This window comes from Stenella coeruleoalba, assembly GCF_951394435.1.
Source record: "Stenella coeruleoalba genome assembly, contig: scaffold_28, whole genome shotgun sequence".
Taxonomy (NCBI): domain Eukaryota; kingdom Metazoa; phylum Chordata; class Mammalia; order Artiodactyla; family Delphinidae; genus Stenella; species Stenella coeruleoalba.
In genome coordinates this window covers 3,026,165-3,050,997 of record NW_027645921.1, presented here as the reverse complement: position 1 = coordinate 3,050,997, position 24,833 = coordinate 3,026,165, and the positions used below count along the sequence as shown (strand labels likewise).

At 43.9% G+C, this 24,833-nt stretch overlaps 1 long non-coding RNA gene across 6 annotated transcripts in view; it reads left to right on the top strand.

Moving 5' to 3' along the window:
* LOC307181470 overlaps positions 1–24,833 on the top strand; it is a 1,536,115-nt gene that overhangs the window by 1,346,907 nt on the left and 164,375 nt on the right. For all 6 annotated transcript variants that reach the window (XR_013826859.1, XR_013826860.1, XR_013826861.1 and 3 more), the window contains one exon: positions 8,934–9,011. This is a non-coding gene — a long non-coding RNA (uncharacterized lncRNA). The remainder of the gene's footprint in view (positions 1–8,933; positions 9,012–24,833) is intronic.

Below are 24,833 nucleotides of genomic sequence, written 5' to 3'. Positions count from 1 at the left end.
TTGTGGACGTTCTGCCTCTTTTCCTATGCTTTCAATGCAATTCCAGTCTACCTCCTGAAATCGGTTTCCTGCAATTCTGCCCCGATTTCAAGTCCTCTTGGCAGCCTTACTTCAGTATATTTTTGGACGATAGCTGTCATTTATAACTCTGCAGGTTTGTGAATTACAGTGCCCCTGAGCTCCTTTCTTCAACTCGCTTTCTTGTGACCTGGCCGCAACACCGCAGGATGGCTTCAGGCCCTAATCTGGTTCCGGCCCGGCATGCTGAGCCTTTGGTTAATTCCTCTTCCTGGTGGGAAATGAGAGTTAAATTTGCCCGTCCAGACACCTCCAGCTAGCCTCTCATTGGTTCTCGCTATTCCTGTTCATCTTCCGCAGAAATTGCAAACTGGGCCAAACAGGAGGTTAAAGGGACTGACTCTCCAAGTCGGGAGAGTGTTAGTAAAGCGTCTGGAATGTTGCACCCGAGTACCAGGGGAGGAAAACTGAGACATATTTGAACACGTCTCCCGTTCACATGGTTGATCATACTCTGGGTTCCACATGCATGTTTTAGCTGAAGGAAGAATACCTTAAACCTGGAGAGTTGAGACCCGTGTAATGGGTACCATACAATATGACTTCAAAGGGTCTTCATTTGCTCACCTTACCTCTCCAATCCTATCACTGCTGCGTTTATGCCCCTGTACACATGCTTGATTCTCTTTTGGAGACATAGCAATCCATAGGTTTTAAGATACTTACTAGTCAGGTACATTCTTAGGCGTTTAATATGGGGTTTTGAGTCCATTTCGTTGAGCAAGGAGTAGCTCTTGTCTATTCCATATTTGGCTTAAGGAACTTTATCTGTGCTCATTTCAATCTCTGGTTTTATGCAGCACCCCAACTCACCTTTCCCCTTAAGCAAGCATAAGTTGGTTTTCTAAATTTGAGACCCTGTTCTGTTTTGGAATTCAGTTCCTGTGTAGCCAAGTTTACATTCCGTGTATTAGTGATATCTTATGATGTTTCTTTTTCTGTGTGACTTATTTCAGTTAGAATCATCATACCTGAATCCACTCATTGTGCTGCTAAGGGCCTGATGACACAGATTTCATTGCTGAGTGATATTGCTTTGTAAGTAAATACCACAACTTTTTTATCTATTTTTCACTTTCTGCGATGTTGAACTTGTACTGTAAACGAGGTTCTTGTAAACAGAGCCGTTCCAAACTTTGGGGTGGCTGTGTCTTTTTCATTTTAATTTCCCTAAGCTATAGGACCATAAGTGGAAGTGCCCTAGGTTCTGTTGCTTTGTTTTTTAGTTGTTTCAGGAAACACCATACACTTCTCCCAAGTGGTTCTTAGCAATTTACATCCCGCCCATCAGCATAACAAGGCTCCCAGTTCTCCATGGCCTGTCCTGCCTTTCTGGATTTTACACTTTTTTCAGATGGCCCTTTTGACCGGGGGGAAGTGAGACTTCATTGTAGTGCAGATTTCCTTTGCAAGCTTGCTTGGTTGGCCAAAAAGGGCGTATGCGTTTTTTCCTGAATATATTCAGGAAAAAACGCATACGCCCTTTTTGGCCAAGTGCATCATTGTGGACGTTCTGCCTCTTTTCCTATGCTTTCAATGCAATTCCAGTCTACCTCCTGAAATCGGTTTCCTGCAATTCTGCCCCGATTTCAAGTCCTCTTGGCAGCCTTACTTCAGTCTATTTTTATACGATAGCTCTCATTTATAACTCTGCAGGTTTGTGAATTACAGTGCCCCTGAGCTCCTTTCTTCAACTCGCTTTCTTGTGACCTGGCCGCAACACCGCAGGATAGCTTCAGGCCCTAATCTGGTTCCGGCACGGCACGCTGAGCCTTTGGTTATTTCCTCTTCCTGGTGGGAAATGAGAGTTAAATTTGCCCAACCAGACACCTCCAGCTATTCTTTCATTGGTTCTCGCTATTCCTGTTCATCTTCCACAGAAATTGCAAACTGGGCCAAACAGGAGGTTAAAGGGACTGACTCTCCAAGTCGGGAGAGTGTTAGTAAAGCGTCTGGAATGTTGCACCCGAGTACCAGGGTACGAAAACTGAGACATATTTGAACACGTCTCCCGATCACATGGTTGATCATACTCTAGGTTCCACATGCATGTTTTAGATGAAGGAAGAATACCTTAAACCTGGGTAGTTGAAACCCGTGGAATGGGTACCATGCAATATGACTTCAAAGGGTCTTCATTTGCTCACGAACCTCTCCAATCCTATCACTGCTGCGTTTATGCCCCTGTACACATGCTTGATTCTCTTTCGGAGACATAGCAATCCATAGGTTTTAAGATACTTACTAGTCAGGTACATTCTTAGGCGTTTAATATGCGGTGTTGAGTCCATTTCGTTGAGCAAGGAGTAGCTCTTGTCTATTCCATATTTGGCTTAAGGAACTTTATCTGTGCTCATTTCAATCTCTGGTTTTATGCAGCACCCCAACTCACCTTTACCCTTAAGCAAGCATAAGTTAGTTTTCTAAATTTGAGACCCTGTTCTGTTCTGTAATTCAGTTCCTGTGTAGCCAAGTTTCCATTCCGTGTATTACTGATATCTTATGATGTTTCTTTTTCTGTGTGACTTATTTCAGTTAGAATCATCGTACCTGAATCTACTCATTATGCTGCTACGGGCCTGATGACATAGATTTCATTGCTGAGTGATACTGCATTGTACGTAAGTACCACAAGTTCTTTATCCATTTTTCACTTTCTGTGATATTGAACTTGTACGGTAAACGAGGGTCTTGTAAACAGAGGCGTCCCAAACTTTGGGGTGGCTGTGTCTTTTTGATTTTAATTTCCCTAAGCTATAGGACCATAAGTGGCAGTGCCCTAGGCTCTGTTGCTTTGTTTTTTAGATGTTTCAGGAAACACCATACACTTCTCCCGAGTGTCTGTTGGCAATTTACATCCCGCCCATCAGCATAACAAGGCTCCCAGTTCTCCATGGCCTGTCCTGCCTTTCTGGATTTTACACTTTTTTCAGATGGCCCTTTTGACCGGGAGGAAGTGAGACTTCATTGTAGTGCAGATTTCCTTTGCAAGCTTGCTTGGTTGGCCAAAAAGGGCGTATGCGTTTTTTCCTGAATATATTCAGGAAAAAACGCATACGCCCTTTTTGGCCAAGTGCATCATTGTGGACGTTCTGCCTCTTATCCTATGCTTTCAATGCAATTCCAGTCTACCTCCTGAAATCGGTTTCCTGCAATTCTGCCCCGCTTTCAAGTCCTCTTGGCAGCCTTACTTCAGTCTATTTTTGGACGATAGCTGTCATTTATAACTCTGCAGGTTTGTGAATTACAGTGCCCCTGAGCTCCTTTCTTCAACTTGCTTTCTTGTGACCTGGCCGCAACACCGCAGGATGGCTTCAGGCCCTAATCTGGTTCCGGCATGGCACGCTGAGCCTCTGGTTATTTCCTCTTCCTGGTGGGAAATGAGAGTTAAATTTGCCCGTCCAGACACCTCCAGCTAGCCTCTCATTGGTTCTCGCTATTCCTGTTCATCTTCCGCAGAAATTGCAAACTGGGCCAAACAGGAGGTTAAAGGCGCTGACTCTCCAAGTGGGGAGAGTGTTAGTAAAGCGTCTGGAATGTTGCACCCGAGTACCAGGGGAGGAAAACTGAGACATATTTGAACACGTCTCCCATTCACATGGTTGATCATACTCTGGGTTCCACATGCATGTTTTAGCTGAAGGAAGAATACCTAAAACCTGGGTAGTTGAAACCCGTGGAATGGGAACCATGCAATATGACTTCAAAGGGTCTTCATTTGCTCACCGAACCTCTCCAATCCTATCACTGCTGCGTTTTTGCCCCTGTACACATGCTTGATTCTCTTTCGGAGACATAGCAATCCCTAGATTTTAAGATACTTACTAGTCAGGTACATTCTTAGGCGTTTAATATGGGGTTTTGAGTCCATTTCTTTGAGCAAGGAGTAGCTCTTGTCTATTCCATATTTGGCTTAAGGAACTTTATCTGTGCTTATTTCAGTCTCTGGTTTTATGCAGCACCCCAACTCACCTTTCCACTTAAGCAAGCATAAGTTGGTTTCCTAAATTTGAGACCCTGTTCTGTTTTGTAATTCAGTTCCTCTGTAGCCAAGTTTAAATTCCATGTATTAGTGATATTTTTTGATGTTTCTTTTTCTGTTAGACTTATTTCAGTTAGAATCACCATACCCGAATCCACTCATTATGCTGCTACGGGCCTGGTGACATAGATTTCATTGCTGAGTGATATTGCTTTGTAAGTAAATACCACAACTTCTTTATCCATTTTTCACTTTCTGTGATATTGAACTTGTACGGTAAACGAGGTTCTTGTAAACAGAGGCTTCCCAAACTTTGGGGTGGCTGTGTCTTTTTGATTTTAATTTCCCTAAGCTATAGGACCATAAGTGGAAGTGCACTAGGCTCTGTTGCTTTGTTTTTTAGATGTTTCAGGAAACACCATACACTTCTCCGGAGTGGCTGTTGGCAATTTACATCCCGCCCATCAGCATAACAAGGCTCCCAGTTCTCCATGGCCTGTCCTGCCTTTCTGGATTTTACACTTTTATCAGATGGCCCTTTTGACCGGGGGGAAGAGAGACTTCATTGTAGTGCAGATTTCCTTTGCAAGCTTGCTTGGTTGGCCAAAAAGGGCGTATGCGTTTTTTCCTGAATATATTCAGGAAAAAACGCATATGCCCTTTTTGGCCAAGTGCATCACTGTGGACGTTCTGCCTCTTTTCCTATGCTTTCAATGCAATTCCTGTCTACCTCCTGAAATCGGTTTCCTGCAATTCTGCCCCGCTTTCAAGTCCTCTTGGCAGCCTTACTTCAGTCTATTTTTGGACGATAGCTGTCATTTATAACTCTGCAGGTTTGTGAATTACAGTGCCCCTGAGCTCCTTTCTTCAACTCGCTTTCTTGTGAGCTGGCCGCAACACCGCAGGATGGCTTCAGGCCCTAATCTGGTTCCGGTACGGCACGCTGAGCCTTTGGTTATTTCCTCTTCCTGGTGGGAAATGAGAGTTAAATTTGCCCGTCCAGACACCTCCAGCTAGCCTCTCATTGGTTCTCGCTATTCCTGTTCATCTTCCGCAGAAATTGCAAACTGGGCCAAACAGGAGTTTAAAGGGACTGACTCTCCAAGTGGGGAGAGTGTTAGTAAAGCGTCTGGAATGTTGCACCCGAGTACCAGGGGAGGAAAACTGAGACATATTTGAACACGTCTCCCGTTCACATGGTTGATCATACTTGGGTTCCATATGCATGTTTTAGCTGAAGGAAGAATACCTTAAACCTGGAGAGTTGAAACCCGTGTAATGGGTACCATGCAATATGACTTCAAAGGGTCTTCATTTGCTCACCGAACCTCTCCAATCCTATCACTGCTGCGTTTATGCCCCTGTACACATGCTTGATTCTCTTTCGGAGACATAGCAATCCATAGGTTTTAAGATACTTACTAGTCAGGTACATTCTTAGGCGTTTAATATGCGGTGTTGAGTCCATTTCGTTGAGCAAGGAGTAGCTCTTGTCTATTCCATATTTGACTTAAGGAACTTTATCTGTGCTCATTTCAATCTCTGGTTTTATGCAGCACCCCAACTCACCTTTACCCTTAAGCAAGCATAAGTTGGTTTTCTAAATTTGAGACCCTGTTCTGTTCTGTAATTCATTTCCTGTGTAGTCAAGTTTACATTCCGTGTATTACTGATATCTTATGATGTTTCTTTTTCTGTGTGACTTATTTCAGTTAGAATCATCATACCTGAATCCACTCATTGTGCTGCTAAGGGCGTGATGACACAGATTTCATTGCTGAGTGATATTGCTTTGTAAGTAAATACCACAACTTCTTTATCCATTTTTCACTTTCTGCGATGTTGAACTTGTACTGTAAACGAGGTTCTTGTAAACAGAGCCGTTCCAAACTTTGGGGTGGCTGTGTCTTTTTGATTTTAATTTCCCTAAGCTATAGGACCATAAGTGGAAGTGCCCTAGGTTCTGTTGCTTTATTTTTTAGATGTTTCAGGAAACACCATACACTTCTCCCGAGTGGTTGTTGGCAATTTACATCCCGCCCATCAGCATAACAAGGCTCCCAGTTCTCCATGGCCTGTCCTGCCTTTCTGGATTTTACACTTTTTTCAGATGGCCCTTTTGACCGGGGGGAAGTGAGACTTCATTGTAGTGCAGATTTCCTTTGCAAGCTTGCTTGGTTGGCCAAAAAGGGCGTATGCGTTTTTTCCTGAATATATTCAGGAAAAAACGCATACGCCCTTTTTGGCCAAGTGCATCATTGTGGACGTTCTGCCTCTTTTCCTATGCTTTCAATGCAATTCCAGTCTACCTCCTGAAATCGGTTTCCTGCAATTCTGCCCCGCTTTCAAGTCCTCTTGGCAGCCTTACTTCAGTCTATTTTTGGACGATAGCTGTCATTTATAACTCTGCAGGTTTGTGAATTACAGTGCCCCTGAGCTCCTTTCTCCAACTCGCTTTCTTTTGAGCTGGCCGCAACACCGCAGGATGGCTTCAGGCCCTAATCTGGTTCCGGTACGGCACGCTGAGCCTTTGGTTATTTCCTCTTCCTGGTGGGAAATGAGAGTTAAATTTGCCCGTCCAGACACCTCCAGCTAGCCTCTCATTGGTTCTCGCTATTCCTGTTCATCTTCCGCAGAAATTGCAAACTGGGCCAAACAGGAGGTTAAACGCGCTGACTCTCCAAGTGGGGAGAGTGTTAGTAAAGCGTCTGGAATGTTGCACCCGAGTACCAGGGGAGGAAAACTGAGACATATTTGAACACGTCTCCCGTTCACATGGTTGATCATACTTGGGTTCCACATGCATGTTTTAGCTGAAGGAAGAATACCTTAAACCTGGAGAGTTAAGACCCGTGTAATGGGTACCATGCAATATGACTTCAAAGGGTCTTCATTTGCTCACCGAACCTCTCCAATCCTATCACTGCTGCGTTTATGCCCCTGTACACATGCTTGATTCTCTTTCGGAGACATAGCAATCCATAGGTTTTACGATACTTACTAGTCAGGTATATTCTTAGGCGTTTAATATGCGGTGTTGAGTCCATTTCGTTGAGCAAGGAGTAGCTCTTGTCTATTCCATATTTGACTTAAGGAACTTTATCTGTGCTCATTTCAATCTCTGGTTTTATGCAGCACCCCAACTCACCTTTACCCTTAAGCAAGCATAGTTGGTTTTCTAAATTTGAGACCCTGTTCTGTTCTGTAATTCAGTTCCTGTGTAGCCAAGTTTACATTCCGTGTATTACTGATATCTTATGATGTTTCTTTTTCTGTGTGACTTACTTCAGTTAGAATCATCATACCTGAATCCACTCATTGTGCTGCTAAGGGCCTGATGACACAGATTTCATTGCTGAGTGATATTGCTTTGTAAGTAAATACCACAACTTCTTTATCCATTTTTCACTTTCTGCGATGTTGAACTTGTACTGTAAACGAGGTTCTTGTAAACAGAGCCGTTCCAAACTTTGGGGTGGCTGTGTCTTTTTGATTTTAATTTCCCTAAGCTATAGGACCATAAGTGGAAGTGCCCTAGGCTCTGTTGCTTTGTTTTTTAGATGTTTCAGGAAACACCATACACTTCTCCCGAGTGGTTGTTGGCAATTTACATCCCGCCCATCAGCATAACAAGGCTCCCAGTTCTCCATGACCTGTCCTGCCTTTCTGGATTTTACACTTTTTTCAGATGGCCCTTTTGACCGGGGGGAAGTGAGACTTCATTGTAGTGCAGATTTCCTTTGCAAGCTTGCTTGGTTGGCCAAAAAGGGCGTATGCATTTTTTCCTGAATATATTCAGGAAAAAACGCATACGCCCTTTTTGGCCAAGTGCATCATTGTGGACGTTCTGCCTCTTTTCCTATGCTTTCAATGCAATTCCAGTCTACCTCCTGAAATCGGTTTCCTGCAATTCTGCCCCGCTTTCAAGTCCTCTTGGCAGCCTTACTTCAGTCTATTTTTGGACGATAGCTGTCATTTATAACTCTGCAGGTTTGTGAATTACAGTGCCCCTGAGCTCCTTTCTTCAACTCGCTTTCTTGTGACCTGGCCGCAACACCGCAGGATGGCTTCAGGCCCTAATCAGGTTCCGGCCCGGCATGCTGAGCCTTTGGTTAATTCCTCTTCCTGGTGGGAAATGAGAGTTAAATTTGCCCGTTCAGACACCTCCAGCTAGCCTCTCATTGGTTCTCGCTATTCCTGTTCATCTTCCGCAGAAATTGCAAACTGGGCCAAACAGGAGGTTAAAGGGACTGACTCTCCAAGTGGGGAGAGTGTTAGTAAAGCGTCTGGAATGTTGCACCCGAGTACCAGGGGAGGAAAACTGAGACATATTTGAACACGTCTCCCGATCACATGGTTGATCATACTCTAGGTTCCACATGCATGTTTTAGCTGAAGGAAGAATACCTTAAACCTGGGTAGTTGAAACCCGTGGAATGGGTACCATGCAATATGACTTCAAAGGGTCTTCATTTGCTCACCGAACCTCTCCAATCCTATCACTGCTGCGTTTATGCCCCTGTACACATGCTTGATTCTCTTTCGGAGACATAGCAATCCATAGGTTTTAAGATACTTACTAGTCAGGTACATTCTTAGGCGTTTAATATGCGGTGTTGAGTCCATTTCGTTGAGCAAGGAGTAGCTCTTGTCTATTCCATATTTGACTTAAGGAACTTTATCTGTGCTCATTTCAATCTCTGGTTTTATGCAGCACCCCAACTCACCTTTACCCTTAAGCAAGCATAGTTGGTTTTCTAAATTTGAGACCCTGTTCTGTTCTGTAATTCAGTTCCTGTGTAGCCAAGTTTACATTCCGTGTATTACTGATATCTTATGATGTTTCTTTTTCTGTGTGACTTACTTCACTTAGAATCATCATACCTGAATCCACTCATTGTGCTGCTAAGGGCCTGATGACACAGATTTCATTGCTGAGTGATATTGCTTTGTAAGTAAATACCACAACTTCTTTATCCATTTTTCACTTTCTGCGATGTTGAACTTGTACTGTAAACGAGGTTCTTGTAAACAGAGCCGTTCCAAACTTTGGGGTGGCTGTGTCTTTTTGATTTTAATTTCCCTAAGCTATAGGACCATAAGTGGAAGTGCCCTAGGCTCTGTTGCTTTGTTTTTTAGATGTTTCAGGAAACACCATACACTTCTCCCGAGTGGTTGTTGGCAATTTACATCCCGCCCATCAGCATAACAAGGCTCCCAGTTCTCCATGACCTGTCCTGCCTTTCTGGATTTTACACTTTTTTCAGATGGCCCTTTTGACCGGGGGGAAGTGAGACTTCATTGTAGTGCAGATTTCCTTTGCAAGCTTGCTTGGTTGGCCAAAAAGGGCGTATGCGTTTTTTCCTGAATATATTCAGGAAAAAACGCATACGCACTTTTCGGCCAAGTGCATCATTGTGGACGTTCTGCCTCTTTTCCTATGCTTTCAATGCAATTCCAGTCTACCTCCTGAAATCGGTTTCCTGCAATTCTGCCCCGCTTTCAAGTCCTCTTGGCAGCCTTACTTCAGTCTATTTTTGGACGATAGCTGTCATTTATAACTCTGCAGGTTTGTGAATTACAGTGCCCCTGAGCTCCTTTCTTCAACTCGCTTTCTTGTGACCTGGCCGCAACACCGCAGGATGGCTTCAGGCCCTAATCAAGTTCCGGCCCCGCATGCTGAGCCTTTGGTTAATTCCTCTTCCTGGTGGGAAATGAGAGTTAAATTTGCCCGTCCAGACACCTCCAGCTAGCCTCTCATTGGTTCTCGCTATTCCTGTTCATCTTCCGCAGAAATTGCAAACTGGGCCAAACAGGAGGTTAAAGGGACTGACTCTCCAAGTGGGGAGAGTGTTAGTAAAGCGTCTGGAATGTTGCACCCGAGTACCAGGGGAGGAAAACTGAGACATATTTGAACACGTCTCCCGATCACATGGTTGATCATACTCTAGGTTCCACATGCATGTTTTAGCTGAAGGAAGAATACCTTAAACCTGGGTAGTTGAAACCCGTGGAATGGGTACCATGCAATATGACTTCAAAGGGTCTTCATTTGCTCACCGAACCTCTCCAATCCTATCACTGCTGCGTTTATGCCCCTGTACACATGCTTGATTCTCTTTCGGAGACATAGCAATCCATAGGTTTTAAGATAGTTACTAGTCAGGTACATTCTTAGGCGTTTAATATGCGGTGTTGAGTCCATTTCGTTGAGCAAGGAGTAGCTCTTGTCTATTCCATATTTGACTTAAGGAACTTTATCTGTGCTCATTTCAATCTCTGGTTTTATGCAGCACCCCAACTCACCTTTACCCTTAAGCAAGCATAAGTTGGTTTTCTAAATTTGAGACCCTGTTCTGTTCTGTAATTCATTTCCTGTGTAGTCAAGTTTACATTCCGTGTATTACTGATATCTTATGATGTTTCTTTTTCTGTGTGACTTACTTCAGTTAGAATCATCATACCTGAATCCACTCATTGTGCTGCTAAGGGCGTGATGACACAGATTTCATTGCTGAGTGATATTGCTTTGTAAGTAAATACCACAACTTCTTTATCCATTTTTCACTTTCTGCGATGTTGAACTTGTACTGTAAACGAGGTTCTTGTAAACAGAGCCGTTCCAAACTTTGGGGTGGCTGTGTCTTTTTGATTTTAATTTCCCTAAGCTATAGGACCATAAGTGGAAGTGCCCTAGGTTCTGTTGCTTTATTTTTTAGATGTTTCAGGAAACACCATACACTTCTCCCGAGTGGTTGTTGGCAATTTACATCCCGCCCATCAGCATAACAAGGCTCCCAGTTCTCCATGGCCTGTCCTGCCTTTCTGGATTTTACACTTTTTTCAGATGGCCCTTTTGACCGGGGGGAAGTGAGACTTCATTGTAGTGCAGATTTCCTTTGCAAGCTTGCTTGGTTGGCGAAAAAGGGCGTATGCGTTTTTCCTGAATATATTCAGGAAAAAACGCATACGCCCTTTTTGGCCAAGTGCATCATTGTGGACGTTCTGCCTCTTTTCCTATGCTTTCAATGCAATTCCAGTCTACCTCCTGAAATCGGTTTCCTGCAATTCTGCCCCGCTTTCAAGTCCTCTTGGCAGCCTTACTTCAGTCTATTTTTGGACGATAGCTGTCATTTATAACTCTGCAGGTTTGTGAATTACAGTGCCCCTGAGCTCCTTTCTTCAACTCGCTTTCTTTTGAGCTGGCCGCAACACCGCAGGATGGCTTCAGGCCCTAATCTGGTTCCGGTACGGCACGCTGAGCCTTTGGTTATTTCCTCTTCCTGGTGGGAAATGAGAGTTAAATTTGCCCGTCCAGACACCTCCAGCTAGCCTCTCATTGGTTCTCGCTATTCCTGTTCATCTTCCGCAGAAATTTCAAACTGGGCCAAACAGGAGGTTAAAGGGACTGACTCTCCAAGTGGGGAGAGTGTTAGTAAAGCGTCTGGAATGTTGCACCCGAGTACCAGGGGAGGAAAACTGAGACATATTTGAACACGTCTCCCGATCACATGGTTGATCATACTCTAGGTTCCACATGCATGTTTTAGCTGAAGGAAGAATACCTTAAACCTGGGTAGTTGAAACCCGTGGAATGGGTACCATGCAATATGACTTCAAAGGGTCTTCATTTGCTCACCGAACCTCTCCAATCCTATCACTGCTGCGTTTATGCCCCTGTACACATGCTTGATTCTCTTTCGGAGACATAGCAATCCATAGGTTTTAAGATACTTACTAGTCAGGTACATTCTTAGGCGTTTAATATGCGGTGTTGAGTCCATTTCGTTGAGCAAGGAGTAGCTCTTGTCTATTCCATATTTGACTTAAGGAACTTTATCTGTGCTCATTTCAATCTCTGGTTTTATGCAGCACCCCACCTCACCTTTACCCTTAAGCAAGCATAAGTTGGTTTTCTAAATTTGAGACACTGTTCTGTTCTGTAATTCAGTTCCTGTGTAGCCAAGTTTACATTCCGTGTATTACTGATATCTTATGATGTTTCTTTTTCTGTGTGACTTACTTCAGTTACAATCATCATACCTGAATCCACTCATTGTGATGCTAAGGGCCTGATGACATAGATTTCATTGCTGAGTGATATTGCTTTGTAAGTAAATACCACAACTTCTTTATCCATTTTTCACTTTCTGCGATGTTGAACTTGTACTGTAAACGAGGTTCTTGTAAACAGAGGTGTCCCAAACTTTGGGGTGGCTGTGTCTTTTTGATTTTAATTTCCCTAAGCTATAGGACCATAAGGGGCAGTGCCCTAGGCTCTGTTGCTTTGTTTTTTAGATGTTTCAGGAAACACCATACACTTCTCCCGAGTGTCTGTTGGCAATTTACATCCCGCCCATCAGCATAACAAGGCTCCCAGTTCTCCATGGCCTGTCCTGCCTTTCTGGATTTTACACTTTTTTCAGATGGCCCTTTTGACCGGGGGGAAGTGAGACTTCATTGTAGTGCAGATTTCCTTTGCAAGCTTGCTTGGTTGGCCAAAAATGGAGTATGCGTTTTTTCCTGAATATATTCAGGAAAAAACGCATACGCCCTTTTTGGCCAAGTGCATCATTGTGGACGTTCTGCCTCTTTTCCTATGCTTTCAATGCAATTCCAGTCTACCTCCTGAAATCGGTTTCCTGCAATTCTGCCCCGCTTTGAAGTCCTCTTGGCAGCCTTACTTCAGTCTATTTTTGGACGATAGCTGTCATTTATAACTCTGCAGGTTTGTGAATTACAGTGCCCCTGAGCTCCTTTCTTCAACTCGCTTTCTTGTGACCTGGCCGCAACACCGCAGGATGGCTTCTGGCCCTAATCTGGTTCTGGCACGGCAGGCTGAGCCTTTGGTTATTTCCTCCTCCTGGTGGGAAATGAGAGTTAAATTTGCCCGTCCAGACACCTCCAGCTAGCCTCTCATTGGTTCTCGCTATTCCTGTTCATCTTCCGCAGAAATTGCAAACTGGGCCAAACAGGAGGTTAAAGGGACTGACTCTCCAAGTGGGGAGAGTGTTAGTAAAGCGTCTGGAATGTTGCACCCGAGTACCAGGGGAGGAAAACTGAGACATATTTGAACACGTCTCCCGATCACATGGTTGATCATACTCTAGGTTCCACATGCATGTTTTAGCTGAAGGAAGAATACCTTAAACCTGGGTAGTTGAAACCCGTGGAATGGGTACCATGCAATATGACTTCAAAGGGTCTTCATTTGCTCACCGAACCTCTCCAATCCTATCACTGCTGCGTTTATGCCCCTGTACACATGCTTGATTCTCTTTCGGAGACATAGCAATCCATAGGTTTTAAGATAGTTACTAGTCAGGTACATTCTTAGGCGTTTAATATGCGGTGTTGAGTCCATTTCGTTGAGCAAGGAGTAGCTCTTGTCTATTCCATATTTGACTTAAGGAACTTTATCTGTGCTCATTTCAATCTCTGGTTTTATGCAGCACCCCAACTCACCTTTACCCTTAAGCAAGCATAAGTTGGTTTTCTAAATTTGAGACCCTGTTCTGTTCTGTAATTCATTTCCTGTGTAGTCAAGTTTACATTCCGTGTATTACTGATATCTTATGATGTTTCTTTTTCTGTGTGACTTACTTCAGTTAGAATCATCATACCTGAATCCACTCATTGTGCTGCTAAGGGCGTGATGACACAGATTTCATTGCTGAGTGATATTGCTTTGTAAGTAAATACCACAACTTCTTTATCCATTTTTCACTTTCTGCGATGTTGAACTTGTACTGTAAACGAGGTTCTTGTAAACAGAGCCGTTCCAAACTTTGGGGTGGCTGTGTCTTTTTGATTTTAATTTCCCTAAGCTATAGGACCATAAGTGGAAGTGCCCTAGGTTCTGTTGCTTTATTTTTTAGATGTTTCAGGAAACACCATACACTTCTCCCGAGTGGTTGTTGGCAATTTACATCCCGCCCATCAGCATAACAAGGCTCCCAGTTCTCCATGGCCTGTCCTGCCTTTCTGGATTTTACACTTTTTTCAGATGGCCCTTTTGACCGGGGGGAAGTGAGACTTCATTGTAGTGCAGATTTCCTTTGCAAGCTTGCTTGGTTGGCGAAAAAGGGCGTATGCGTTTTTCCTGAATATATTCAGGAAAAAACGCATACGCCCTTTTTGGCCAAGTGCATCATTGTGGACGTTCTGCCTCTTTTCCTATGCTTTCAATGCAATTCCAGTCTACCTCCTGAAATCGGTTTCCTGCAATTCTGCCCCGCTTTCAAGTCCTCTTGGCAGCCTTACTTCAGTCTATTTTTGGACGATAGCTGTCATTTATAACTCTGCAGGTTTGTGAATTACAGTGCCCCTGAGCTCCTTTCTTCAACTCGCTTTCTTTTGAGCTGGCCGCAACACCGCAGGATGGCTTCAGGCCCTAATCTGGTTCCGGTACGGCACGCTGAGCCTTTGGTTATTTCCTCTTCCTGGTGGGAAATGAGAGTTAAATTTGCCCGTCCAGACACCTCCAGCTAGCCTCTCATTGGTTCTCGCTATTCCTGTTCATCTTCCGCAGAAATTTCAAACTGGGCCAAACAGGAGGTTAAAGGGACTGACTCTCCAAGTGGGGAGAGTGTTAGTAAAGCGTCTGGAATGTTGCACCCGAGTACCAGGGGAGGAAAACTGAGACATATTTGAACACGTCTCCCGATCACATGGTTGATCATACTCTAGGTTCCACATGCATGTTTTAGCTGAAGGAAGAATACCTTAAACCTGGGTAGTTGAAACCCGTGGAATGGGTACCATGCAATATGACTTCAAAGGGTCTTCATTTGCTCACCGAACCTCTCCAATCCTATCACTGCTGCGTTTATGCCCCTGTACACATGCTTGATTCTCTTTCGGAGACATAGCAATCCATAGGTTTTAAGATACTTACTAGTCAGGTACATTCTTAGGCGTTTAATATGCGGTGTTGAGTCCATTTCGTTGAGCAAGGAGTAGCTCTTCTCTATTCCATATTTGACTTAAGGAACTTTATCTGTGCTCATTTCAATCTCTGGTTTTATGCAGCACCCCACCTCACCTTTACCCTTAAGCAAGCATAAGTTGGTTTTCTAAATTTGAGACACTGTTCTGTTCTGTAATTCAGTTCCTGTGTAGCCAAGTTTACATTCCGTGTATTACTGATATCTTATGATGTTTCTTTTTCTGTGTGACTTACTTCAGTTACAATCATCATACCTGAATCCACTCATTGTGATGCTAAGGGCCTGATGACATAGATTTCATTGCTGAGTGATATTGCTTTGTAAGTAAATACCACAACTTCTTTATCCATTTTTCACTTTCTGCGATGTTGAACTTGTACTGTAAACGAGGTTCTTGTAAACAGAGGTGTCCCAAACTTTGGGGTGGCTGTGTCTTTTTGATTTTAATTTCCCTAAGCTATAGGACCATAAGGGGCAGTGCCCTAGGCTCTGTTGCTTTGTTTTTTAGATGTTTCAGGAAACACCATACACTTCTCCCGAGTGTCTGTTGGCAATTTACATCCCGCCCATCAGCATAACAAGGCTCCCAGTTCTCCATGGCCTGTCCTGCCTTTCTGGATTTTACACTTTTTTCAGATGGCCCTTTTGACCGGGGGGAAGTGAGACTTCATTGTAGTGCAGATTTCCTTTGCAAGCTTGCTTGGTTGGCCAAAAATGGAGTATGCGTTTTTTCCTGAATATATTCAGGAAAAAACGCATACGCCCTTTTTGGCCAAGTGCATCATTGTGGACGTTCTGCCTCTTTTCCTATGCTTTCAATGCAATTCCAGTCTACCTCCTGAAATCGGTTTCCTGCAATTCTGCCCCGCTTTGAAGTCCTCTTGGCAGCCTTACTTCAGTCTATTTTTGGACGATAGCTGTCATTTATAACTCTGCAGGTTTGTGAATTACAGTGCCCCTGAGCTCCTTTCTTCAACTCGCTTTCTTGTGACCTGGCCGCAACACCGCAGGATGGCTTCTGGCCCTAATCTGGTTCTGGCACGGCAGGCTGAGCCTTTGGTTATTTCCTCCTCCTGGTGGGAAATGAGAGTTAAATTTGCCCGTCCAGACACCTCCAGCTAGCCTCTCATTGGTTCTCGCTATTCCTGTTCATCTTCCGCAGAAATTGCAAACTGGGCCAAACAGGAGGTTAAAGGCGCTGACTCTCCAAGTGGGGAGAGTGTTAGTAAAGCGTCTGGAATGTTGCACCCGAGTACCAGGGGAGGAAAACTGAGACATATTTGAACACGTCTCCCGATCACATGGTTGATCATACTCTGGGGTCCACATGCATGTTTTAGCTGAAGGAAGAATACCTTAAACCTGGGTAGTTGAAACCCGTGGAATGGGTACCATGCAATATGACTTCAAAGGGTCTTCATTTGCTCACCGAACCTCTCCAATCCTATCACTGCTGCGTTTATGCCCCTGTACACATGCTTGATTCTCTTTCAGAGAAATAGCAATCCATAGGTTTTAAGATACTTACTAGTCAGGTACATTCTTAGGCGTTTAATATGCGGTGTTGAGTCCATTTCGTTGAGCAAGGAGTAGCTCTTGTCTATTCCATATTTGACTTAAGGAACTTTATCTGTGCTCATTTCAATCTCTGGTTTTATGCAGCACCCCAACTCACCTTTACCCTTAAGCAAGCATAAGTTGGTTTTCTAAATTTGAGACCCTGTTCTGTTCTGTAATTCAGTTCCTGTGTAGCCAAGTTTCCATTCCGTGTATTACTGATATCTTATGATGTTTCTTTTTCTGTGTGACTTATTTCAGTTAGAATCATCATACCTGAATCCACTCATTGTGCTGCTAAGGGCCTGATGACAGAGATTTCATTGCTGAGTGATATTGCTTTGTAAGTGAATACCACAACTTCTTTATCCATTTTTCACTTTCTGCGATGTTGAACTTGTACTGTAAACGAGGTTCTTGTAAACAGAGCCGTTCCAAACTTTGGGGTGGCTGTGTCTTTTTGAATTTAATTTCCCTAAGCTATAGGACCACAAGTGGCAGTGCCCTAGGCTCTGTTGCTTTGTTTTTTAGATGTTTCAGGAAACACCATACACTTCTCCCAAGTGTCTGTTGGCAATTTACATCCCGCCCATCAGCATAACAAGGCTCCCAGTTCTCAATGGCCTGTTGCCTTTCTGGATTTTACACTTTTTTCAGATGGCCCTTTTGACCGGGGGGAAGTGAGACTTCATTGTAGTGCAGATTTCATTTGCAAGCTTGCTTGGTTGGCCAAAAAGGGCGTATGCGTTTTTTCCTGAATATATTCAGGAAAAAACGCATACGCCCTTTTTGGCCAAGTGCATCATTGTGGACGTTCTGCCTGTTTTCCTATGCTTTCAATGCAATTCCAGTCTACCTCCTGAAATCGGTTTCCTGCAATTCTGCCCCGCTTTCAAGTCCTCTTGGCAGCCTTACTTCAGTCTATTTTTGGACGATAGCTGTCATTTATAACTCTGCAGGTTTGTGAATTACAGTGCCCCTGAGCTCCTTTCTTCAACTCGCTTTCTTGTGACCTGGCCGCAACACCGCAGGATGGCTTCAGGCCCTAATCTGGTTCTGGCCCGGCACGCTGAGCCTTTGGTTATTTCCTCTTCCTGGTGGGAAATGAGAGTTAAATTTGCCCGTCCAGACACCTCCAGCTAGCCTCTCATTGGTTCTCGCTATTGCTGTTCATCTTCCGCAGAAATTGCAAACTGGGCCAAACAGGAGGTTAAAGGCGCTGACTCTCCAAGTGGGGAGAGTGTTAGTAAAGCGTCTGGAATGTTGCACCCGAGTACCAGGGGAGGAAAACTGAGACATATTTGAACACGTCTCCCGTTCACGTGGTTGATCATACTTGGGTTCCACATGCATGTTTTAGCTGAAGGAAGAATACCTTAAACCTGGAGAGTTGAGACCCGTGGAATGGGTACCATGCAATATGACTTCAAAGGGTCTTCATTTGCTCACCGAACCTCTCCAATCCTATCACTGCTGCGTTTATGCCCCTGTACACATGCTTGATTCTCTTTCAGAGACATAGCAATCCATAGGTTTTACGATACTAGTCAGGTACATTCTTAGGCGTTTAATATGCGGTGTTGAGTCCATTTCGTTGAGCAAGGAGTAGCTCTTGTCTATTCCATATTTGACTTAAGGAACTTTATCTGTGCTCATTTCAATCTCTGGTTTTATGCAGCACCCCAACTCACCTTTACCCTTAACCAAGCATAAGTTGGTTTTCTAAATTTGAGACCCTGTTCTGTTCTGTAATTCAGTTCCTGTGTAGCCAAGTTTACATTCCGTGTATTACTGATATCTTATGATGTTTCTTTTTCTGTGTGACTTATTTCAGTTAGAATCATCATACCTGAATCCACTCATTGTGATGTTAAGGGCCTGATGACATAGATTTCATTGCTGAGTGATATTGCTTTGTAAGTAAATACCACAACTTCTTTATCCATTTTTCAGTTTCTGCGATGTTGAACTTGTACTGTAAACGAGGTTCTTGTAAACAGAGGCGTCCCAAACTTTGGGGTGGCTGTGTCTTTTTGATTTTAATTTCCCTAAGCTATAGGACCATAAGTGGCAGTGCCCTAGGCTCTGTTGCTTTGGTTTTTAGATGTTTCAGGAAACACCATACACTTTTCCCGAGTGTCTGTTGGCAATTTACATCCCGCCCATCAGCATAACAAGGCTCCCAGTTCTCCATGGCCTGTCCTGCCTTTCTGGATTTTACACTTTTTTCAGATGGCCCTTTTGACCGGGGGGAAGTGAGACTTCATTGTAGTGCAGATTTCCTTTGCAAGCTTGCTTGGTTGGCCAAAAAGGGCGTATGCGTTTTTTCCTGAATATATTCAGGAAAAAACGCATACGCCCTTTTTGGCCAAGTGCATCATTGTGGACGTTCTGCCTCTTTTCCTATGCTTTCAATGCAATTGCAGTCTACCTCCTGAAATCGGTTTCCTGCAATTCTGCCCTGCTTTCAAGTCCTCTTGGCAGCCTTACTTCAGTCTATTTTTGGACGATAGCTGTCATTTATAACTCTGCAGGTTTGTGAATTACAGTGCCCCTGAGCTCCTTTCTTCAACTCGCTTTCTTGTGACCTGGCCGCAACACCGCAGGATGGCTTCAGGCCCTAATCAGGTTCCGGCCCGGCATGCTGAGCCTTTGGTTAATTCCTCTTCCTGGTGGGAAATGAGAGTTAAATTTGCCCGTCCAGACACCTCCAGCTAGCCTCTCATTGGTTCTCGCTATTCCTGTTCATCTTCCGCAGAAATTGCAAACTGGGCCAAACAGGAGGTTAAAGGGACTGACTCTCCAAGTGGGGAGAGTGTTAGTAAAGCGTCTGGAATGTTGCACCCGAGTACCAGGGGAGGAAAACTGAGACATATTTGAACACGTCTCCCATTCACATGGTTGATCATAGTTGGGTTCCACATGCATGTTTTAGCTGAAGGAAGAATACCTTAAACCTGGAGAGTTGAGACCCTTGTAATGGGTACCATGCAATATGACTTCAAAGGGTCTTCATTTGCTCACCGAACCTCTCCAATCCTATCACTGCTGCGTTTATGCCCCTGTACACATGCTTGATTCTCTTTCGGAGACATAGCAATCCATAGGTTTTACGATACTTACTAGTCAGGTATATTCTTAGGCGTTTAATATGCGGTGTTGAGTCCATTTCGTTGAGCAAGGAGTAGCTCTTGTCTATTCCATATTTGACTTAAGGAACTTTATCTGTGCTCATTTCAATCTCTGGTTTTATGCAGCACCCCAACTCACCTTTACCCTTAAGCAAGCATAGTTGGTTTTCTAAATTTGAGACCCTGTTCTGTTCTGTAATTCAGTTCCTGTGTAGCCAAGTTTCCATTCCGTGTATTACTGATATCTTATGATGTTTCTTTTTCTGTGTGACTTACTTCAGTTAGAATCATCATACCTGAATCCACTCATTGTGCTGCTAAGGGCCTGATGACACAGATTTCATTGCTGAGTGATATTGCTTTGTAAGTAAATACCACAACTTCTTTATCCATTTTTCACTTTCTGCGATGTTGAACTTGTACTGTAAACGAGGTTCTTGTAAACAGAGCCGTTCCAAACTTTGGGGTGGCTGTGTCTTTTTGATTTTAATTTCCCTAAGCTATAGGACCATAAGTGGCAGTGCCCTAGGCTCTGTTGCTTTGTATTTTAGATGTTTCAGGAAACACCATACACTTCTCCCGAGTGTCTGTTGGCAATTTACATCCCGCCCATCAGCATAACAAGGCTCCCAGTTCTCCATGGCCTGTCCTGCCTTTCTGGATTTTACACTTTTTTCAGATGGCCCTTTTGGCCGGGGGAAATGAGACTTCATTGTAGTGCAGATTTCCTTTGCAAGCTTGCTTGGTTGGCCAAAAAGGGCGTATGCGTTTTCTCCTGAATATATTCAGGAAAAAACGCATACGCCCTTTTTGGCCAAGTGCATCATTGTGGACGTTCTGCCTCTTTTCCTATGCTTTCAATGCAATTCCAGTCTACCTCCTGAAATCGGTTTCCTGCAATTCTGCCCCGCTTTCAAGTCCTCTTGGCAGCCTTACTTCAGTCTATTTTTGGACGATAGCTGTCATTTATAACTCTGCAGGTTTGTGAATTACAGTGCCCCTGAGCTCCTTTCTTCAACTCGCTTTCTTGTGACCTGGCCGCAACACCGCAGGATGGCTTCAGGCCCTAATCTGGTTCCGGCACGGCACGCTGAGCCTTTGGTTATTTCCTTTTCCTGGTGGGAAATGAGAGTTAAATTTGCCCGTCCAGACACCTCCAGCTAGTCTCTCATTGGTTCTCGCTATTCCTGTTCATCTTCCGCAGAAATTTCAAACTGGGCCAAACAGGAGGTTAAAGGCGCTGACTCTCCAAGTGGGGAGAGTGTTAGTAAAGCGTCTGGAATGTTGCACCCGAGTACCAGGGGAGGAAAACTGAGACATATTTGAACACGTCTCCCGTTCACATGGTTGATCATACTTGGGTTCCACATGCATGTTTTAGCTGAAGGAAGAATACCTTAAACCTGGAGAGTTGAGACCCGTGTAATGGGTACCATGCAATATGAATTCAAAGGGTCTTCATTTGCTCACCGAACCTCTCCAATCCTATCACTGCTGCGTTTATGCCCCTGTACACATGCTTGATTCTCTTTCGGAGACATAGCAATCCATAGGTTTTAAGATACTTACTAGTCAGGTACATTCTTAGGCGTTTAATATGCGGTGTTGAGTCCATTTCGTTGAGCAAGGAGTAGCTCTTGTCTATTCCATATTTGACTTAAGGAACTTTATCTGTGCTCATTTCAATCTCTGGTTTTATGCAACACCCCAACTCACCTTTCCCCTTAAGCAAGCATAAGTTGTTTTTCTAAATTTGAGACCCTGTTCTGTTCTGTAATTCAGTTCCTGTGTAGCCAAGTTTACATTCCGTGTATTACTGATATCTTATGATGTTTCTTTTTCTGTGTGACTTACTTCAGTTAGAATCATCATACCTGAATCCACTCATTGTGCTGCTACGGGCCTGATGACACAGATTTCATTGCTGAGTGATATTGCTTTGTAAGTAAATACCACAACTTCTTTATCCATTTTTCACTTTCTGCGATGTTGAACTTGTACTGTAAACGAGGTTCTTGTAAACAGAGCCGTTCCAAACTTTGGGGTGGCTGTGTCTTTTTGATTTTAATTTCCCTAAGCTATAGGACCATAAGTGGCAGTGCCCTAGGCTCTGTTGCTTTGTTTTTTAGATGTTTCAGGAAACACCATACACTTCTCCCGAGTGGTTGTTGGCAATTTACATCCCGCCCATCAGCATAACAAGGCTCCCAGTTCTCCATGGCCTGTCCTGCCTTTCTGGATTTTACACTTTTTTCAGATGGCCCTTTTGACCGGGGGGAAGTGAGACTTCATTGTAGTGCAGATTTCCTTTGCAAGCTTGCTTGGTTGGCCAAAAAGGGCGTATGCGTTTTTTCCTGAATATATTCAGGAAAAAACGCATACGCCCTTTTTGGCCAAGTGCATCATTGTGGACGTTCTGCCTCTTTTCCTATGCTTTCAATGCAATTCCAGTCTACCTCCTGAAATCGGTTTCCTGCAATTCTGCCCCGCTTTCAAGTCCTCTTGGCAGCCTTACTTCAGTCTATTTTTGGACGATAGCTGTCATTTATAAGTCTGCAGGTTTGTGCATTACAGTGCCCCTGAGCTCCTTTCTTCAACTTGCTTTCTTGTGACCTGGCCGCAACACCGCAGGATGGCTTCAGGCCCTAATCTGGTTCCGGCATGGCACGCTGAGCCTTTGGTTATTTCCTCTTCCTGGTGGGAAATGAGAGTTAAATTTGCCCGTCCAGACACCTCCAGCTAGCCTCTCATTGGTTCTCGCTATTCCTGTTCATCTTCCGCAGAAATTGCAAACTGGGCCAAACAGGAGGTTAAAGGGACTGACTCTCCAAGTGGGGAGAGTGTTAGTAAAGCGTCTGGAATGTTGCACCCGAGTACCAGGGGAGGAAAACTGAGACATATTTGAACACGTCTCCCGATCACATGGTTGATCATACTCTAGGTTCCACATGCATGTTTTAGCTGAAGGAAGAATACCTTAAACCTGGGTAGTTGAAACCCGTGGAATGGGTACCATGCAATATGACTTCAAAGGGTCTTCATTTGCTCACCGAACCTCTCCAATCCTATCACTGCTGCGTTTATGCCCCTGTACACATGCTTGATTCTCTTTCGGAGACATAGCAATCCATAGGTTTTAAGATACTTACTAGTCAGGTACATTCTTAGGCGTTTAATATGCGGTGTTGAGTCCATTTCGTTGAGCAAGGAGTAGCTCTTGTCTATTCCATATTTGACTTAAGGAACTTTATCTGTGCTCATTTCAATCTCTGGTTTTATGCAGCACCCCACCTCACCTTTACCCTTAAGCAAGCATAAGTTGGTTTTCTAAATTTGAGACACTGTTCTGTTCTGTAATTCAGTTCCTGTGTAGCCAAGTTTACATTCCGTGTATTACTGATATCTTATGATGTTTCTTTTTCTGTGTGACTTACTTCAGTTACAATCATCATACCTGAATCCACTCATTTTGCTGCTAAGGGCCTGATGACATAGATTTCATTGCTGAGTGATATTGCTTTGTAAGTAAATACCACAACTTCTTTATCCATTTTTCACTTTCTGCGATGTTGAACTTGTACTGTAAACGAGGTTCTTGTAAACAGAGGTGTCCCAAACTTTGGGGTGGCTGTGTCTTTTTGATTTTAATTTCCCTAAGCTATAGGACCATAAGGGGCAGTGCCCTAGGCTCTGTTGCTTTGTTTTTTAGATGTTTCAGGAAACACCATACACTTCTCCCGAGTGTCTGTTGGCAATTTACATCCCGCCCATCAGCATAACAAGGCTCCCAGTTCTCCATGGCCTGTCCTGCCTTTCTGGATTTTACACTTTTTTCAGATGGCCCTTTTGACCGGGGGGAAGTGAGACTTCATTGTAGTGCAGATTTCCTTTGCAAGCTTGCTTGGTTGGCCAAAAAGGGCGTATGCGTTTTTTCCTGAATATATTCAGGAAAAAACGCATACACCCTTTTTGGCCAAGTGCATCATTGTGGACGTTCTGCCTCTTTTCTTATGCTTTCAATGCAATTTCAGTCTACCTCCTGAAATCGGTTTCCTGCAATTCTGCCCCGCTTTCAAGTCCTCTTGGCAGCCTTACTTCAGTCTATTTTTGGACGATAGCTGTCATTTATAACTCTGCAGGTTTGTGAATTACAGTGCCCCTGAGCTCCTTTCTTCAACTCGCTTTCTTGTGACCTGGCCGCAACACCGCAGGATGGCTTCTGGCCCTAATCTGGTTCTGGCATGGCAGGCTGAGCCTTTGGTTATTTCCTCCTCCTGGTGGGAAATGAGAGTTAAATTTGCCCGTCCAGACACCTCCAGCTAGCCTCTCATTGGTTCTCGCTATTCCTGTTCATCTTCCGCAGAAATTGCAAACTGGGCCAAACAGGAGGTTAAAGGCGCTGACTCTCCAAGTGGGGAGAGTGTTAGTAAAGCGTCTGGAATGTTGCACCCGAGAACCAGGGGAGGAAAACTGAGACATATTTGAACACGTCTCCCGATCACATGGTTGATCATACTCTGGGGTCCACATGCATGTTTTAGCTGAAGGAAGAATACCTAAAACCTGGGTAGTTGAAACCCGTGGAATGGGTACCATGCAATATGACTTCAAAGGGTCTTCATTTGCTCACCGAACCTCTCCAATCCTATCACTGCTGCGTTTATGCCCCTGTACACATGCTTGATTCTCTTTCGGAGACATAGCAATCCATAGGTTTTAAGATACTTACTAGTCAGGTACATTCTTAGGCGTTTAATATGCGGTGTTGAGTCCATTTCGTTGAGCAAGGAGTAGCTCTTGTCTATTCCATATTTGGCTTAAGGAACTTTATCTGTGCTCATTTCAATCTCTGGTTTTATGCAGCACCCCAACTCACCTTTACCCTTAAGCAAGCATAAGTTGGTTTTCTAAATTTGAGACCCTGTTCTGTTCTGTAATTCAGTTCCTGTGTAGCCAAGTTTACATTCCGTGTATTACTGATATCTTATGATGTTTCTTTTTCTGTGTGACTTATTTCAGTTAGAATCATCATAGCTGAATCCACTCATTGTGCTGCTAAGGGCCTGATGACATAGATTTCATTGCTGAGTGATATTGCTTTGTAAGTGAATACCACAACTTCTTTATCCATTTTTC